Genomic DNA, 12948 nt, shown 5'->3' on the forward strand with positions numbered 1-12948 from the left:
TTTTTAAAGTTTAAAAAAAAACTCAGTTGTGTGACCCTAAACAAGTTACTTAACCCCAATTGCCTCAGGAAAAAAAAAAAGTTTTTAAAAAGAGCCAAGTCCATCACAGTTGATTACCACATAATCTTATCTTTGCCGTGTACAATGTTCTCTTGGTCCTATTCATTTCACTTAGCATTAGTTCATGTAAGTCTCTCCAGGCTTGATTTCAGCCTGCTAATCATTTCTTATAGAACAATAATATTCCATTTCATTCATATGCCATACCTCATTTTTTAAAAATTTAATTTACTTTTGTTATTTTAAATTCTGAATTATCTCCCTTCCTTCTTCTCTACCTTGTACTACAGAAGGCCACTTCTATAGTGGTCACTACAGTGGCCACTTTTCCCCCCACCTCTCCTTTCTTCCTTCATACGGATGCAATCACACACACACACACACACACACACACACACACACACATACACACACACACAAAACCATACCACGTGTATTTCTATTTATCAGATTTTTCTGTGGCCATGTATAGGATCTTTCTTCATAGACTTTTTGTATTTGATTTGATTGTTTATAATACTCAGAATAACTTAGTTATTCTTTATACTATATTTCTGTTACTTTTTTCTTAGCTCTGCTCATTTCACTCTTCATTATTTCACGTAAGTCTTTTCATACATTTCTAAAACTCATCCTGCTCATTTCTTATAAGAATGGTATTCCATTACAATCATATACCAAAATTTCTTTAGCCATTTCCCAACTGATGAACATTTCCTTACTTTCCAGTTTTTAGCATCACAAAGAGAGTTTCTATATTTTAGAATATATGTTTATTTTTCTTTTTCCCTGATTACCTTGGGAAACAGAGCTGTTAGTGTTATTTCTGGGTCAGAAAGTATACAGAGTTTTATAACCAATTCCAGATTGTTCTCTAAAATGGTTGGATCAGTTCAAAGTTCCACCAATAGCCTCCCAATTTTTCCCACATCCCCTCCAACATTTGTCTTTTCCCCTTCTATCATTTTAGCCATTCTGATAGGTGTGAAATGATATCTCAAAGTTGTTTTAATTTGCATTTCTCCAATTAATAATGCTTTAGGTCATTTTTAAATATTTTGATGAATGACAAGCCCAGGAGACAATTTCTGGGTAATTAATAATTTATTCATCAAACTAGCTAATCAATAAATTGCTGGTTAATGATTTTTCTTGACAAAGACAAAACCATAAATACACTGAATGCTTTAAATACTTTTATAAAAGGGAATATCCCTAACAAGAGAAATCAACCTTGACTGGTAAGTATTTAATGTGAAGGTAGGCTAAAAGTCTTCATGAGAGTCAGCCACCTCCAGTAATCTGAACAAGATAATCCACCCAGACCACTCTGGTTGATAGCTCTTTCATGATCTGAGTTACCCCAAACTCCAAAGTAGAAGTGTCAGGATAGGTTTATTCTAAGAGCAAGAGTTTACCTAGATTAGATTCTGTTTACACAACAAATAAAAGTAAGGTCTCCTAATTGGGTGGGGTCCTATCCAAGATCAAGGAATATATTCCCAGAGGATTGGGGCAATCTCCTCTATCACCCATGCTATTCAGAGACTGGTTGATTGACTTATGGAGGCTGGTCCCTAAGTGAGGAAATAAAAAAACCTAGATCCTAATTAATACTTGTTTATTAATGCAATAGAAAATAATTATTTCTCCCAATATGACATATAGTTTTGATTTATTTTTCAAGAAACTGCCTGTTCATATTCTTTGACCATTTATGAATTGGGGAATGATTCTTATCCATATTGTTACACATTTGATAATGTTCCCTGTATATTTGAGATATGAGCCATTTATTTTAAAAAACTGTCTATAAATTTTTCCCCTGATTTTCCTCTTTTCTTGTAATCTTAGCTATATTGGTTTTATTTGTTAAAGAAAATTAATTTAATGTAAGCAAAATTATTTATTTTACGTCTCACAATGCTCTCTTGTTTATTCATAACTTCTCATCTATAAGTCTGATAGTTAATATGTCCTATGTTCTTCTGATTTATGATATTGTACTTGATCTTTGGACCATTTTGACCTAGCTTAAAATGGTGTAGAGATTGGTCTATATCCAATTTCTGCCAGACTGCTTTCTAGTTTTCCCAGAAACTTTTACCAAATACTGAATTCTTATCTCACAAGTTTAAGCCTTTAAATTTGTCAAACATAACATTACTATAATCATTTAATATGTATTGTATGTCTACTGTGTTCCACTGATCCACTTTTCTATTTCTTAGCCAGTACCAAATAGTTTTGATAAAATTACTACTTTACAATACAATTTAAGATCTTGTATTCTTAAACCTCCTTACTTTACATTTTTTCATTAATTAATTAAGTACTGGCAAATTATGCAGGTTAAAGGAAACTCAATTGCTAGTTTCTTTTTGGTCTTGGTCTCTTGCCCTGGTGCTTCCAGTGCAGGTTAATATGCAGGGCTAATGATTAGAACTGCTGTTTCTGGACCCAGAGCTCAACAGCTAAGTTTCTGGAACTTTCTTGTGCTCAGAACTCAGCAATTTCTGCTCTCTGCCCTGGATCTGTGGCCCAGAACTGAATAATGTACCACACAGTTGTCAGATTGTATGCATTTTTGCTTTCAAAGCTATTTCAGGGATCCCCTGGATTTTCTTTCTGCCCTGGTACTTCCTTTTCTGAGGCTCTCTATTAACCCCCTTTCAATGCCTGAATGGTAGAATGCTCTACCTACCCCATCCTACCACATGCTCCTGGCCAACTCCCATCCCCAATAATCACAGTCTTCTCTGACTTCCTAAGCTATCCTGGACTGTAAAAATGATTCATTGTGACTTTTTCTTGGCTTTCTTAATCAGAAATATGTATGTCTGGTGTGTTTCATAGATAATTGGGGGGAGAGGTTGCTTATTTTTAAGGCAGGGAAGTTGAAGCTACCAATAATAGACCCTAATTTCTGAGAATCTTCATTTTAATCTTTTTTTCCCTACAACATTTTGGGTCTTGGACCATTCCCATTGACCAGTGAGACCTTAACCCTGCACTATGTTTTTGTCAAATATAAGCCAAAGAGATTATTTTGAGAACTGATTGTTATTTCTGTCAATTCTGACTATTTCAACAAATATTTATTGAATGTTTATATGGCAAGCCATGTAGTGAAAAAAGCATTGTCTCCTGGATCAGAGACTCTGGATTTAAATCCTGACCTTTATACTTTTTGTGTAATTCTGGATATCACTGAACTTCCCTGTACCTCTTGTTCCTCAACTATAAAAAGATACAATTGGACTAGATGTTCCTTCTATTTCAAGATCTAAAGAGTGAAAAAAATTTCAACAGCCTCTAATGCTAATGGTATGATGGTTATGATAGAAATGAATAGAGAAGGAAGAGAATTAGGAGAAGATATTTCCTAATTGTATCATAGATTTAAAGCTAGAAAAGACCTCTAAAAGCTCTAAATGGGACAGTGGATAGAGTGCTGTGACCTTAGGTAAGCCATTTAACATCTGTCTGACTCAATTTTTTCAATTATAAAATGGGAAGAATAATAGCACCTATCTGCCAAGGTTCCTGGGAGGATCTAACAAAATAATATTTGTGAAGTGCTTAGCATAAAACCTACCACCTATTAAGTGCTGAATAAATATTAGCTATTGTTATTATTATTAAAGGAGCTAGCTGGATCTGTGAATAGAGTGTCAGGCCTGAGTTCAAGAAGACCTGAGTTCAAATCTGGCCTCAGACACTATTAACTGTGTGACCCTGGAAAAGTCACTTAACCCTGTTTGCCTCAGTTTTCTAATCTGTAAAATGAACTGGAAATGGAAATGGCAAAACACAACTGAAAAATGACTAAACAACAAAATTATTGCTACCATCTAATTCAACCCCATCATTTTGTAGATGAAGTAACTGAGATGAAAGAGGTTAAATTGTTTGCCCAAAGTTATCTAGGTAGTAAGTAGCACATATGAAATTCAAACCTGGATCCTCAGACTTCAAATCTAAAACACTGTACCACGCTGCTTCTCAATTAATTTCTCCCTACTCTCAATGTGATGTCAACATTATTCATCTACACTGATGTGTCAGTTATTCATTCAGATGTGAATTAGCATTCAACTTCTTCTTATTCAATCATTTCCAATTTTTCATGACTCCATTTGGGTTTTCTTGCCTAAGATATCAGAGTGATTCATTTCCTTCTACAGATCATTTTATAGATGAGGAAACTGAGGCATACAGGGTTAAGGGACTTGCCGAAGGTCCCATAGCTAGTAAGTGTCTGAGGCCAGTGAACTTAGAGAGATGACCCTTCTTGACTCCAGGCTCATCACTCTATCCACTGCACTACCTAACTGCCTTTTCAACGTGTTACCACTTGCTATATAACAAATGTGTCTCAGAAGCACAACTCAAAATATAAAAAACTAAGGCTTAAAACTGTACTATCTACCACACTTCAAGGTTTAAATAATTCATCCTTATAGTGATGTCTTTAGATAGGTATGACAAATATTCCTATCTCCATTTTGAGGAAAAGGAGGATCTGAGCTGCTAAATAAGTATATAAATCAGGATTTAATCTTCTAGTCTGATCTTCTTTCCAATACACAATGTTCTTGCAAAGTCCTAAACACATCTTGAAGGGACTTGATTTATATTTTATATATGTAGATTTGGCTATTTTCAGTCATCTTAATTTAATATAAGATGATTTAGACTTCTAAATGATGGTTTCCAACTGTGACTCTCTACCATTCCTCTTTCCTGAGAAAAGCAAGCACAGAATAATCCCTTGATTTTTTCCAATCTATTCCTTTTCCTTTTTCTGTGAATTGAGAAGGGAATATCAGAATCTTATGACCTCTGACCACCAGCTTCTTTCAACATCTGGGGCTGGCAAATTTGAGAAAAGAGGCAATGACTCCAAAGGTGTTGCTGTGAGTCCAACAATTACTGACCTTGTGACATAAATTGGTCACTAGCAAACCCTTCTGTATTTTCTGTATTCAAGATATTGGATGGTTTGAAGTGTAGTATAGCACATGAGACCTTCTCAGAGTTATATATAATATAAAGAAGTATAGAAGCACCCTGAAAAAAAAATCTACCCAGGAAAAACACACTCTCCTTCATTTTCTCTATCCCAAAAATTCCACACTACTCTCTCCTGATTTTCTTTCTCTTTCTTCTTCCCCCTTCCTTCAAAAAGAAATATCTAGCCTAGAACACCACTCATTGGGCAACTCATTTCACTTTTATCTGCTTCAGTTTCCTCCATTATAAAATAAGAATCATGATAGCATCTACGTTCCAAGATTGTGAGGTTAAATGAGATAATCTATAAAGTATTTAGTACTTCCTACCTGACACATAATAGATACTTAAGAAATTCTTGTTCTCTTCTTCTCAACCCCTTCTCTTTCCTATTTGCAGATGATCCAAGGTAGGAGAGGAAGGGGCTGAGACAATCATATACTCTATTATTTATAGATGTTACCTTCTTGCTCTTACAGTTCATCTGCCTTTGCTGCCATAGTATGGTAGCAGAAGACATATTGCTGTAATTTATATGTAACCTGTAATATATAGGACACTTCTGGGCTCTAGCTGTTTTCTATCTTATTGCATAATTGGGTTCACATTGATTGATTGATGTGGGTAATTGGGAAAGAAATGTGAATATAAGATAAATTTTTACAATCTTAAACTGAAATTTTCAAATTTCTCAGCATCTCAACTGTTCAAATCTTTTAACTTTTTATCTTTTGATTTCTTTTATTTTTTCATATGTCCTTTCATCTTCCCATTCCATTTCTGTTATTGTTCAGTCGTTTTCTATAGTTTTTGACTCTATGAGTCTACTTGAGGTTTTCTTGGTAAATATACTACAGTGGTTTTCCATTTCTATCTTCAGCTCACTTGACAGTTTACGAAACCAAGGCAGAGTTAAATGACTAGGGTCAGCTAGTAAGTGTCTGAGGCTGGACTTTGAACTTATGAAGATGAGTCTTCCTGATTCCAGACCCATTGTAATTTCTTGATAACCTAATATTGGCCTAATCAGCTTAAATTGATGTCATCTTAGTTAGCATTCTTATAGCAATTGTTGAATCCTTCAGTATTACCTAAAAGAGCTTTTGTCGTAAAGGGAAGGGAAAGATTTGGGAAGAAGAGAACAAGAATTTGTTAAGTATCTACCATATTCCTGCTACATAGTGCTAAATACTTCTTGTCGAGATATTATCTCATTTAACCTAATAACAACCCTGGAAAGTAGGTGCTTTTATGATCATTTTACAGTGAAGCAAATAGAAATTGGTTGGCAATGTCTGATGCCAAATTTAAATTGCCATCTTGACTCCAGGCCTAGAGCTCTGTTTGCTGTCTCCCCCTCCTTAAAGCTGCCTTTTGGATATGAATGACCAAATTGACCAAAGAAAAAGTTTGGAGTGGCACTCATTGTTAGCCTAATTAATGGCAAAAGACAAAAGTCTAACTAGGCTGCTTGGAGCCATGAATGGATAAATCAGTAGTGTTAATGCCATGCCATAAAATGGGAAACTACAACATGTAGCAGGAGAGAAGGAAGATAGGAACAAGGGAAGGGAGAAGTAAAAAGAGCTTATTCCCCTTTTTCTGGCCATTTGACTTTGGGACTGGCTTTCTTAAACTGAATTATTTCTCATAACTTATTTTATCTCCTCCTTTATTTCTGAACCAATAGGTTTAAAACAAAAAAAGAAAAGAAAAGAAAAGAAAAGCTTAAAGACTGTTTTGATATATTTCCTATACTTTCCACTCTTACTCCCACTCTCATCAGAGCCTTCCTATTTGGATATCAAAAAGGTCACATCTACATTCTCCAGATTGCAACTTTTTGGGATACACATTAGTCTGTCTACAATGTAATTATACTAATTCTACTGCCTCTCTACAGTGCAATTATATTAATTCCTTTGTCTCCATGCTAACATAAGGTTCCTAATCCACATTTGGTACATAAGACTTTTATACTAACTTTTACCTCTAGATTCTAAAATTCTGAAATGTTCCTCTCTAAAGACAAACTCCCATCCTTCTCCTACCAAGAGAGAGGGTTACTGATCTTACCCTTCAGAGAAACATTAATTAATCAATCAATTTATTAAATATCTACTATATGCCAGGTACTATGCTAAGTATAGGACCTAGAAGGAACCTGAGAACCCTATAGTTTAACCTTGTTGCTTTACAAATAAGGAAACTGAGGCCCAGAGAAATTAAATAATTTGTCCAGACTCAAAAACCTCCATTATTTGAAGATTGCTTCAAGTCTTCTTCTGACTTTATTTGCTTTCCTGCATGGTCTGGACCACTGCAAAAAGACTCTTGAGAGCACCCTTGAATACATTTTTCCTTGATCCCCAGACATATGAGAATGAAAAATCTCCAAGAGAAAATCTCAACTATTCATTTTTTTCTACCTTTCTTCTAACCAGCTATTTAGAGAAAGGTATGCTTATGGCTATTTGTCTAATATACATTCATGTTGGTCTCTGCTTCTCAGAATTCCTTTTTATTTATCTCCTTTTGATTCTACAGAATACCACAAAACATCTGTTGTCAACTTTTTTTAGAGTGGCTGGGTAGCACAGTGGATAGCAATCTGGCCTTGGAATAAGAAAGATCTGTTTGAATCCTGCCTCAGATATTAGCTGTATAATGCTAGGCAACTCATTTAATTGCTTTAATTCTTTCTTTACCTCCATTTCCTCATCTATAAAGCAAGAATAACAATAATACCTTCCTTCCAGAGTCATTGTGAGAATCAAATAATATATGTAAAGTGATTGCAAAGCATGAAAGACTGTATAAATGTTGTTTCCTCCTTTAATCAGACTCTCATTCCTATCCTTCTTCCACATATTCAATAGTTCATTTTGCTCCTTATTTTATAGAGATGATCTAGGCCATCCGTTGTAAACTTACTCAGCTATCCTCTTCCAGACTTCAACACTTCAACACTCCTGTTCTAGGGGAAGAAATACTCCTTTTCCATTACAAAACCAATCCTGACAACTTGCCTTATCCCACCCCATACCACTGCCTCTGGGACATTAATCTGTCAATCATCCCAAGAGATAGGCTTTTCTTGCATATTCAATATCTTGGTTCTTTCCTCTCTACCTCCAAATTCCAATGTGTTCACATCTCTCTTATTGAATGTGGGAGGGAAGCCTTTCCTGAGTCCACTACTGTTCTTCTTCCCACTTAACCTTCTATTACTGAATTTCTCAAAACTGTAGTTTACACTCACTAGTCCCACTTCTCCATCAGCTACTCATGCCTTAACTCCTTGCATTCTGGCTCTCCCCTTCACAGATCTTACTGTAGTTACTTTCTTGATGACCAACAATTCATTTCAGCAAGCATTTATTAAATACTTTCTTTATGTGAAATATTGTGCTAGGCATTGGGACTAAAAAATGAAATATTTTCTGCCTCAAGGACCTTACATTCTATTTGGTGACAGAAGAATATATAGATAATAACAGCATTTTAAAGTTTGCAAGCACTTGACAAATGTGATCTCAGTTGATTTTCACAATAACCCTGGGAAATAAGTGTTCTTACTTATCTCCATTTTACAGATTCGGAAAATGAAGCACTGTTTGAGTGACTTGTCCAGGGTCACATGACTAAGAAGTATCTTGAAGCTAGCTTTGAATTTAAGTTTTCCTGATTTCAGGTTTTGAGTGCCCTACCCCTTGTATGCTCTAGTTAATTATGCATAATGGCCATGTAATAAAATGATCAAGTAAAAGATCAATAAAAAGGAGGCTCTAGAAAACTTTGTGAGGTGAGAAAACACTAAAACAATAACTAGGGAAGGATTTATGGATAAAGTGATGCTTCAGTTGAGCCTTGAAGGAATATAAGGATATCAAAAGGCAGGAGATGGAGGAAAAGTATATTTCAGATATAGCCTTTGACTTGTGAAAATGCACATAAGTAGAAGATGAAATTTTAAGTTTGAGAAATGACCAGAAGTTCAGTTTGGCTCAAATGTTTCTAAGAGGATCTAAAAGAGAATAAAATGAAATGAGACTGGAAAGATAGTTGGAGTCAGAAATGGGAAAGTCCTAAATGCCACGCTAAGGAATGTGTAATTTTATCCTAGAGGCCAGTAAGGGATTTTAGCCAGGGTAAGCCTGTGCCATTAGGAACATTATTTTGGCCTCTGTGTGAAAAATAACTTGGAAAAGTGAATGTAGGAAGTAGGAACACTAATTAAAAGGCTGAAATATGGTGTTGGAAGGCTGTAGGAGATGTTCAGAGGTCAAATCAAGGGAAAATTTCACAAAGGAGGGTAATTTTATGTTTATTTTTTTAAGGTGGATTGTATCAGTACCTTTTCTTTCTACTGATTTGGGGCTAAAAATGAATTGCAGGATCTCTGAGAGATGGATATATAGCCAATAAATATTTCCCACTATAACCTTCTCTTCCTCCTTTCTTTTATCTTTTTTTCTGTCCTTCCTCTCTTTGTCTTCTTTTAAATTTTCCTTTCTTTTTTGCCTCTTAGTGGCACCTAGTGGTATCCCTGGGCATTGCTTAGCCTCACTGGTAGACCAAGGGAGTTGCAAATTTCTGCTCTGTTGCATCTTCCCTTTGGAAAACGCCAAAGTTCTTTACCAGACATCTCTCATTCTCCTTGGCTATCCCTGTGATTCCTCTTTGGCAAGTTTACATTTTTCATGATTTTAGATGCTTATTAAGAGTTTTGTATCATTGTAAAATGTATAGGATATACTGTATTTTAAAAGGACCAGGTCTATCAATTGCTTCAAATGATGCCAGATTTTTTTTTTATGATTTCAAAAACATTTCATTTAGATTACTATAATTTCTCCTATCTGGACAAATGCACTTTAAATAAAAATAACTACAAGAAGATATTATCATTTTAATTTGAAAAAAAAAATTTCCTTCTACTATCTCTATTATGTGTAAACTGTGCCGTTGCCTCATCTTGGTCCTTTGAGGTATTCTTAAATTCCAGTCCTTATATCATTCCCTCTTGCACTAGGAAAGGTATTTTATGCATGATAGACATTCAATAAATGTTAATGGATGCTGTCAACATTTTTAAATTAGATCTATGATTTCATTAGTGTAAAAAGCTCTCAGAAAGGAACTCTTCTCTACTGACAAAGATTAGCACTTTCTCCATAATTTGTACTCCTTGGGAGTTGCCTGAGCCACTGAGAAGTTAAGTGATTTGCCTACAAACTTACAGCCAAGTTAGTATATGTCAGAGGCAGGGTGGGAATCCAGATCTTGACTCTGAAGCTGTACCAGGATGTCTCTTGCTAATGGTATTACAAGACTTTAATAAACATGGGAATGGAACCCAAACTCCAGTCCATTGTTCCCCTATCTCTCACCTGCCCTGGCCCTTCTGATCTTTTATTTGGATTCCACTTCATTAATGGGAACAATTTTTAAAAATACATGTAAGTAAGGATTTGCCATTTGGGGATTTTTTCAGGTGTATAAGTTTATGGATACTAAGTTAAGAATCTGTGATATAGTTTTATGCTAGAGAGTGGAAGCTAGTGAGGAGATAGAGGGAGATGGAGTTAAGATATGTGAGATATATCAAAGGGAATTTGATTATGTCATCCATTTAGAACTTCAGAATAAAGCAGTAGACTTAAAGAAAAATTTTAATCATATTACTCAGATTATCACCTCATAGATTTAGAACTAGAAGAGACCTTAGAAATCACCTAGTCCAGCCTTTTTTGTTTTTTGGGGGAGAGGCAATTAGGGCTAAGTAACTGGCCCAGGGACACACAGCTAGTTAAATTCACGTCCTCCTGAATCCAGGGCTAGTGTTCTATCTATTTCACCACGTAGCTACCATAGCCTCTTTCACTTTACAAATGAGATTGCAAGAATTCCAGAGAAGTTAAGTGACTTTTCCCCAAGGTCACCTACTATGTTTGTTGACTGACTATTTAACAGTGATATTAGGGGAATTTATCCTAACATATCTGCTTCTGGATTTACTTCATTCAGGAACGAGACCTCTTTTTTTTTTTTTCTCATGAGTGATTTTGTTTTCCCAAAACCAAAGGACATTTATAGTAAATTTGAACTATAAATCCCACCTGAAAGGAAAATTTCACCAGCATGTTAATATGATTTTACCCTTGCTCCACAATTGTATTATTTTCTATGTTAATTCTCCTTTCTAATTTCTAAATAGTGACAGAAATGAAGCTTTTCTTCATTCATTCTCTTCATTTCTGAACTTTTTCTCAACCATCTCTAAGTACATTTATTGTTGGTTTAGCCAGTAGATTGACAATGAAAACAAACAAAATTTATTTCACTGTATTTTATTGTGGTTTTGCAGCTATCTTTGTGTCTGGGCATACTGAAATCATATGCATACATACAAATAAATACAAATTTTGGCCCAAAATGTACATTTTTAAAAACCTGGCCTTCTTGACTCCTCATTGACTTCCTAGGGTATTTTTTTTTTTTTTAGTCACCTATCTTCCTATTCACTTCCAACTCCCTTGAAAGGCACTGGAATGCATTGAAAATCTCAAGAGCTGGATCTGAATTTTGCCTCTGCAACTTACTGTCTCTGTGATCTCTGACCTTTAAGTTTCCTTATCTGTAAAATGAGTGGGTTGTACTAAATGATGTCTAAATTTCCTCCTAGCCCTAAATTGGTTATTCTTAAATGTAACCCTCTAAGTCTAAGTTTAGGTGTGTTGGTTTTTTGGTTTGTTTTGGGGTTTCACATCCCCTCTTAGGACCATGGGACATTCTTGTTATTCATGAAATGGATATTTTATTTCTCAGCAACCATTTAGTTGCTAAGGTGAATAGTCCACACTGAGAGAAACATTTTCAAACAGACTTCCCTGAAAAGAATCTTGAGAGCTGGGAGGATTATTGCTTATTGCTCAATACTTACTGAAAAAGTTGAGTTCATTCATAACACAGAGATTCACTTAGGTCTTTGTACCAAGTGGATGTAAAGGGTGCAGAGAGGAGAAACATTTTAACATTTTTTTCCTTTTTTCTTAAGACAAACCAATTCAGTGACATTTTCTGCATGTTAGTTTGAAGTAAAGGAAGAAGGAACAAACAGCAAATTAATCAGACAGGAAGCAAATAACCACAGTAGGATGTCTGTCTCTGACTCAGTGTGTTAACACTCACCCAGAAGTCCAGACCTTGTCTAAAATGGCTGGTTTGACTACACTATGTTGGTCCTAGCTGATAATTCAAATTTCAGAGATGGTTGTCATGCTTATCTTAGGTCTCATATGTCCTCTCCGCTTGTACCCTGATCATACATGTTCCACAGTGTCACTTGACGGTAAGACAAACTGCATTTTAAGCTAAACTTATTTCCTTTACAAGGGCCTGGGGAGAACAAAATGGCTTGTAGTGGATCATCTGCTATGTCAAAATGAAAGTGCTTCATTTGCTAAGAAAAGGTCCTTGCTATGGCTCCATGTAGAGTTCATAGCATGGTGATATCCATTAGCCATTACTTGGGGTGACATTAAGGGATTAGTAACTGCAATTATGAATTGTTAATGAGCAAAAAAACTTTACTAGCATTATTTTTCCTTTTCTTTGGAGAAGCCTTAACCTCTTTGCAATACATTTATTCTGGAATTGATATTTATTTCTGTTCTTGTATATATGTATTTACATATACATATGTGGTACAGTGTGGCCAAACATTTATTACTGAGCTATCAGTTTAGCAAGGATCTATGTTAGATTTCCAGTAAAGGCCTAGATAGTTGAACAAACATTATTACTATGATGTGTTGCTGTGCAACTATAGTAATATTTTTTCTTCTTAGGTAATATTCTTTTTCTTAT

General features: G+C 35.2%; 1 protein-coding gene across 6 annotated transcripts in view; it reads left to right on the forward strand.

Moving 5' to 3' along the window:
* The window catches only part of WIPF1 (WAS/WASL interacting protein family member 1), a 164133-nt gene that overhangs the window by 113087 nt on the left and 38098 nt on the right, over nt 1–12948 (forward strand). Inside the window, exon 1 of one of the 6 annotated variants that reach the window (XM_012544843.3) lies at nt 11578–12430. The exons of the other annotated variants lie outside the window; for them this stretch is intronic. The gene's annotated coding sequence lies outside the window, so the exon portion shown is untranslated. Of the gene's footprint in view, nt 1–11577; nt 12431–12948 lie in introns of those variants that run through there. 6 annotated transcript variants of the gene reach the window in all.

Source organism: Sarcophilus harrisii, chromosome 3 (assembly GCF_902635505.1).
Source record: "Sarcophilus harrisii chromosome 3, mSarHar1.11, whole genome shotgun sequence".
NCBI classification, from domain to species: Eukaryota; Metazoa; Chordata; class Mammalia; order Dasyuromorphia; family Dasyuridae; genus Sarcophilus; species Sarcophilus harrisii.